Consider the following 7,571-nt stretch of genomic DNA (forward strand, 5'->3'; position numbering starts at 1 on the left):
ACTCCCATCGAGGCTGCTCCTTTCTCGAACGCAGAGAGGAGAAAAGTTGGGACACGCTTGCATGCATAATGCATCATTCCGCCCGGTTGTTCGGCCTTCGTTGTGTGCAGCATCGTCGTCGTTCTTCTTCCGTAGCAAAATCTTACGATCGGGGCGTCGCGACGGCACCTACGTGCGGCGTCCTCTCTTTCTTATTATTCTTGATAAATCTCATCGTCTCATTTTTATAGGTATATTAACAAATTCCAAATTTAATGTTTCTTTTCTTTCTCTTTTTTTTTTCTCTCGCTTTTCTTGCTCTTTTTCTTTTTCCTTTTTTTGTTTTTTTTATCACCTATCGAGTGATCAGGTATTATTCGTTGTTATTTGAAATAAAAGTCAAAAGAAGAAAAAACGAAATTTTTTATCGACTATTCAAGATATCCACCGTAGCCGACGATTACTCGTTGTAACGCAAGAAAACCAGCAAGGTCGAACGAGGATATATTCTCGATATCGATGAACCGACCGCTATGGCTAATTAATTAACCCTAATTATCAATAATTGTTCGTCACTAAGGAACGACCGCTATCAGATATCTTCCTCCTTACTCTCGCTGAACCTGACCCACAACCTGGATAATTCCAATTACCGATCTACCTTCTTCTTCCATGGGTCTATCTTCTTTACCTTAAAGTTTACGAGAGACAGAGAGAGAGAGAGAGAGAGAGAGAGAGAGAGAGAGAGAGAGAGAGAATGGGAGAGAGAAAGAGCTATGGTTCTCCCCTATCTCATCTTGACTTCTTCTTCTTCTTCTTCTTCTTCTTCCTCTTCTTCATCTTCTACGTACTCTTGCGGATTTTCAAGGTAGAGAATCATACTTCGAAAGAGAAACTTGTTTAAAACCGGAAAAGCGATCCGGAAAGCAAAGGGCGTTGAAAACGCGAACGTCTTTCCGCATTCAACGTTATCGATAAAACGCAAAAGTGATCAGAGTAATCGATCGATGTGGTAGCAATGGTGGATGCTGTGTGCTCACCCACCAGAACATCCCTACTGGCTACTGGCTTCTTCTCTTTCCACGGTAGATACGCCATCTTCTCTTTCTCTCGGGGTCTCTCTCGTCGAAGCTGGACTCGATCTGATATCTCGTAACCGCCTCCATCGACTATCGCTCTCTTCTCTCTCTCTCTCTCTCTCTGTCTCTATCTCTTCTCTTTTCCGTTTAGTTTCCTTCCTTTGCTCTCGCTTTCTTTCTCTCTCTTCTCTTGAGAATAAGCACGATTTCTGTCGCACTCTTTCTCTTTCTCTCTCTCTCTCTCTCTCTCTCTCTCTCTTTCTCTTTCTATATATATATATATATATATATAAGCACACACGCACACACATTTATATACGTGTTTATCCATCTATCTATCCCTGTCTTCGCATTGGCGCGTCCTCGCCTTCTTCTCCACGGTCCGTGAGTTCTCGTCGGAGTTATGCCGGGGTCAAGCTCGAGGCAAAGTCACGCGGTGATCTTTGAAGCACCACCGAGGCTGATTCAGAAATCGTTAGCATTCTATCGAGATCGAAGAACTTTCATTTAATCCAAATGAAAAACTATTATTCCATTTTGCTCTTTCTCTTAATCTCAATGGATCTACGATTTCGTTTAGAGATTCCAGTAGTAAAGTTTTTCGGAGACGAAATTACGCGTATATGTAACGCCTATCGAAACGATGTTCATAATGATCTCCGAGTGCCCTGTGAGGATCGTCTCGTGGTAAGGAGACCGTGACAGGTCACGTGACAGACGGGAATACCTATCGCCTTTATACGGGGTGGTCCCACGTCAAGAAAGATTCTTCTTTGGAAGAACTCGAGGAGAGCCACACAGACATTAAAATAGACGAAAGAGATCGGCCAACGTCGACTACTCATGCGGAATCGCTAACGAGCCGGGCGAACACCTGAACGATGGATGGCCCGTTTCGGACAAGAGAACCAAAATATTTTCGAAAAGAAATCTTCACGATACTTCATTTTTCTTCCTCTCGGCGTTCTCTCTATAACCGATCTTCTTCGATTTCAATGTCAACCAAGATTTTTCTTACTTTTCCTTTTCCTCTTCTCTTTTTCCCTTTCTTCTCCTTTTCTCGAATTCTTCAATGCGAAGAGAATTTAAGAGAGAGAGAAAGAGTTTGAAATAACAGCACAAATTGTATTTGATTTTGTCCCAACGCGGTAGTACGTTACACGTGTTGGACCGGCCCGATACGATCTTCGCTCGGTATCGATTTCACAAAAGGTCCTTCTCCTACCACCTCCTATCTCCTCCTCGTCCTCCACCTCTTCTTCTTCGTCCGGGTATCTCGTCCTTTCCTTCCTGTCGACGAGCACCGAATTACTGGTTCCTTTATCGATAACCGATCCACGTACGTTTCCTCTTGGATCGTAGAACGAACATTCGAACATGTATGGATTTATTGTAGATATTCCCAGAGAATCTAGGGAATAGAATTTCAACGAGTTAGCGGACGACTTTTTTCTTTTTTATTTTTGCAAAGTATCGAAATAATTCTTAGCAAGGACATTAAGAAGAGAGATCGGTAGGGAGAGAGGAAAGAAAGATAGAAGGAAACAGAGAAGAGAGGAGGATTTGGTTCCCGGGAGGTAGAGTGCGGTCCCAAAGTAAAGGTAGTTCTTGCCGGAACGCATGTCCCCCGCTTGTTCGACCATTTGCTCGCATCCCGTGTGGTCCATCGATGTCCCCATTGTTTCAGCCTGTGGTCGGCCGTATTCAAATTCGCTCGTTTCGAATTGGGTCTCTTCCCCAACTCTTTCTCTCTTTCTTTCTATCTTTCTATCTCTGTCTCTTTCTCTCTCTCTCTGTTTCTCTCTGTAGAGTCTTCGTCTTCCTTCCCGATGTAGAACGAGAAAGGCCTGGGGTGGATAAGACGTGGTGTCGGTGTCGTTACTGCTGGTAGTTGTAGTGTGGAGTCTCTGCGCTTGGAACTGTATTATTGTATGCGAGAGGGAGAGAGAGGGAAAGATATAGCGGAGAAGAAAGTGGACGCTGGAACGAAGTGTGTAATACTGCTTGCGAGAAGGAGTGTGTTTGTGAGAAAGAGAGAGAGAGAAGAGAATAGTGTCCTCAGAACAGAGCATAAGAGAAAGAAAGAGAGAGAAAGAGAGCCAACGATTGGAATAAAATATTCACAGCCGCGGTCCGAGCGGGGCCTTAATTGCGATCAGACGCGATCTCGGATTCCAACGGCTGGTGGGCCCACAAACCGAAGTTAAGCCCCTCTGATCCCTCCTCCTCTCCTTCTCCGTCTCCTCGTCATTCGCCTCTTCTTCTTCTTCTTCTCCTTCTTCTTCTTCTTCTACTTCTACTACTACTTCTTTTTCTTCTTCTTCTTCTTCTTCTTCTTCTTCTTCTTCTTCTACCTTTGGTTTCTTGTCCTTTCACCTCTCCTCCCTTCTACCTACCCTCCTCACTCCAAGACTCCTCCTGCCGTTGTCCCAACTCCTGTTTATCCTGTTACAATGAGATGTATCGACCTGTTCCTACCGTCTACGAGCTGCGAGCAAGTCCCGAAGGATTATTTAATTAGCCAAGATAGCTTAGATCGAAACTCATTTCACGAGAAAGACAGAGAGAGAGAGAGAGAGACAGAGAGAGAACAAAGATAGAAAAACTTTCATTCAAGTATACCTTTCCTTCATTTGGACGATCGATCTTATTCGATAGAATATGTAGGTTAAAGGATCTGTCAGCAAATTGTATGGAGTTGAAGAGACACTGTCACTCCTTGAGGGGGGCTAACCAAGTCGCTTGATGGACGTCGGCCACGTCGAAATCTCTTCCGCATTTCTGCCAGTATGCTGCGGCTCAGAGGCCCTGAAGGAGTCCACCGGCGCGGCGGATCCTGGGAATCTCGCATTTTTTTCTCTCCTTTCCGCTTTCTCTCTATTCGTTTCTCCGCCTCGTTGGCGGATGTGAACGCGACGATAAGGCCGGGCACCGACGTACGTGCGTGACTCTCTCTTTCTCCTTCTTTCTTTTTCTTTCTCTCTATCTCTATCTCACTGTTTCTCTTTCTCCTTCTTCTTCTTCTTCTTCTTCTCCTCCTCCTCCTCCTCCTCCTCCTCCTCCTCTTCCTCCTCCTTCTTTTCCTACCTCTCCTTCTCTTTCTCTTTCTCTTTCTTTTCTCTGAACGCTGCGAGCAACGAGAGAGCCGCATTGTTCCAACCAAGCGATCTCCCGCGTATGTGTACGTACGCAAGACGTATATTACATTGTTCCATGAGCCTGGAATTCGACGAGACTCCGTTACTAAGATAGTTAGGGTGGAGCTCAAAATTGTCTGCTCGTCATATCATTCTTTCCCCTTTCTTTCTATTTTTTCTTTTTTATGTTTCATTCTTCTCTTTCTGTTGCTTCTTCTTTTTATTCTTCATTCTTCTTCTTCCTTTTTTTTTTCTTTTTTTTTTTTTGATGACGATTCACGATCAACTCTTCCCTACGTTTCTTCTTTCATTTTTTTCACGGATTTACGAAAGCTTCGGTTTCTTTCTTTCTCTATTTTTTTTTCTTTTTTTTTTGAATTTCTTTTTTATTAACAAGCCGAGTAATCAGTACGCTGCGGTATTACGTTTCCCAAAGAATTTCCTCCGCATTGATCTCGATCACGATTAAGGTAGGGTGGCATGCTCACGAGGTGCTCGTGGTACTCGGCACCTCTTCTTTCTTCGTTCGCTCCCGAAGCGCGATCGGCTCGAGAGAGTTATGCCAGACGATTTATTTCGAACCACGAAGACTTTAGCTCTTGTTGGAAGAGAAGAAGAAGAAGAAGAAGAAGAAGAAGAAGAAGAAGAAGAAGAAGAAGAGGTACGGTGAAGGAGGCAAGAGGCAAGAGAGAAGAGAACTGGCTAACCAACGAGATAGAAGTCCAGGAATGTTGGACGCTCTCTTCGGACATCGCTATTTCGAATCTAGACGGCGTGGAACTCGTAGAATGAGCCGCTGAGAAAAGTAACGGTAGTGATAGCCTTCTCGATATAAATTATCCATTGACTCGTGTCATTGCTCGGCACGTTCGGCTCAGAGATCACCTGGTAGAACACATCATCGAAACGAGTAGATCTTTTCTTGAATGTCGATGATAATGTGACGTTTAGGATCATTATGTAATGAGAGAGAAAAAGAGAGATATCTTTTTCGACAAAGTTTCTATATCCAATGCGATCGTTAGATTCGTCGTCTTTCTTTTTTCTTTTCTTTTTTTTTTTTTTTCGGACACACGAAAAGTCCCTCCTACCTTCTACACAGGACAGGTGCTGTTATCATTTTTCAAACGAAAACAAAAAAAGAAAAGAGAGAGAGAGAGAAGAGAAAAAAAGAAATATCAACTCGTGTTCAATTTGAAAGATAAATATCATAAAACACGATAAAATGTTGAAATAGGTTCGTCGAAATATGGTTTGAGGGGACCAATTTCCATTTCCTAACGCGTAACATGAAACTTGAAAAAAATTTCCAAAGAACGTGTCGGACCAGTGAAATTTGGAGAAAGCCTCTTCGCGTTTCGTTCCAAGTAAACCATCCATGATTCTTCCTCGTGGTGTCCATGGACCACAAGACGGAACGCATTGCTATGCGTCTCGTCGTACGACCAAACCGAGGAGGTCGTACCTGTCTTCGCAAGGTCACAGCATAAAGCATCCCCCTCCGAGAGACTCGCGCGAGTATTCTCTCTCTCTCTCTCTCTTTCTTTCTTTCTTTCGTATTTTTTTCTTTTTTCTTCGTCTTGTTTCACGAGCTTCACCACGAGCGGCGCGTCGCTGCCGCGCTAGAGAAGTGCTGCACCAAGTAATTGGGATTCTACACCGGTTGTCTTTAGAAAGTGTTGACTTTTGAGAAGATCTTCATGCGGATACGACGATCTTGCTTGTCCTCAGACTGGTCCCACTATTCCTTCAAACGAGCCACGAGCTTGCCTTTAGGAATTCACGAAGAATGTGTCATTATATAGAGATGAGATTGATCAAATCTATCCTATACCTATACGGATCTCAACGCGATACTTTATTCCCGTGGAAAATATGAATTTATCAAGTTGAATGAGAAACAATCAGATTTTATTCATTTAAAGGCCTCACGCGTTTATCGAGACCTCAACAACGGTTTCTTCCGGGTCTCATTCTTAACCGTGGTTTTTCACAAATTCTTTCGTACGTGTGATTTTATGAAAAGACTGAGAGAGTACGCGGTTTTACTGGGAAAACTCTCAGAGAATATTACGCGTTGCGATCGGTGCGTTTCGTTGTTCGTGATTTACAATAACCTGTGTTGCGTTGTGCAATCTCCGAACTCGGATTAATATTATTTATATGTTAACGTGCCGTTAATTTTCTTGATAATCCTTGAAAAATTTTTTAATCGAGAATGTTTCGAAAGAAGCAGAAGAAGAAGAAGAAGAAGAAGAAGAAAAAAGGGGGTTGGTGAGGAGATAGGAAGGGGTGGGAAGAGAGCAGGAGATATGCGTGACGAGTGGATGCGCCGAGGCGTCGGACGCATTACGAAGGGGCCACGATAAAAATCTCCTTACTCTCGCGGTGTGACCAGAATTACATTATTTTCACTGTGAAATAATGCACCCGAGGTCCTGGGAGAGTGTCATCTAGGGCCCGCTATACATTTCAATGAGGCTTGGCCAATTACACCGTAGATTTACGTAACGATCTTTCGGAGGCCCGTTTTGCCTTTATATATAAAAGTATGAAAACGTGCCATGATTATTATTTTTCAACTTTAATGCGTAATATATTACGTCCAATTACATTTCAATTCAATTCATTAATCGTCGAGCACGATTTTTGATCGTTCTCTCTTTTTTTTTTTTCTTTTTTTTTTATATATATATATATATGTATATATAATAAACGTATAAAATATTACGAGAAAATTCACACGCGGGGCAAAGTTTTTATCAAAGTTACGATAAAGAGACGTAAGGGAAAAGAAGGAAAAAATTTGAAGAATAAGATAGAAAAGATATTACATGTTTCTTTACGGAAATAAATTAGTCCAATTAATTTGTGGCATGCGTATATCTTAATTTATGAAGAGTTAGCTTATCATCCACGACGTTGATCGTCGGATACTAATTCGTTCGTATTGGATATGGCGACGCGAGTCTCTCATCGCAGTTGTCATATACTGTCTATTCGTTATTATTAGGTATGCTCTACGTACCCGCGCATTATGACGTGCGTCTAAACTTTGCGAAGATCTAATTATCGTGCACGGTAAGCTAGCGTGTCTGTTTCCGTTCATCGAATCGATACTGAAAAAACAGTGCACGTATAATATTTCAATTCGTGACAGATCCTCACACGATTATATTCGCTTAGTCCACGAAGCTCGAAAGCTAACCACCCACCCAGTTAGTCAGGCCTACCTTTTTCTTTTCTTTTATTTTTATTTTTATTTTTATTTTTATTTTTATTTTTATTTTACTTAAGAGAGGAATAATACATTCTTTGCTTTTGCGGTTTCTTCTCGTTCTTGTTCTTCTTCTTCTTCTTTATTATTATTTTTTTT

The sequence above is a fragment of the Vespula pensylvanica genome, chromosome 12, assembly GCF_014466175.1.
Source record: "Vespula pensylvanica isolate Volc-1 chromosome 12, ASM1446617v1, whole genome shotgun sequence".
Taxonomy (NCBI): Eukaryota; Metazoa; Arthropoda; class Insecta; order Hymenoptera; family Vespidae; genus Vespula; species Vespula pensylvanica.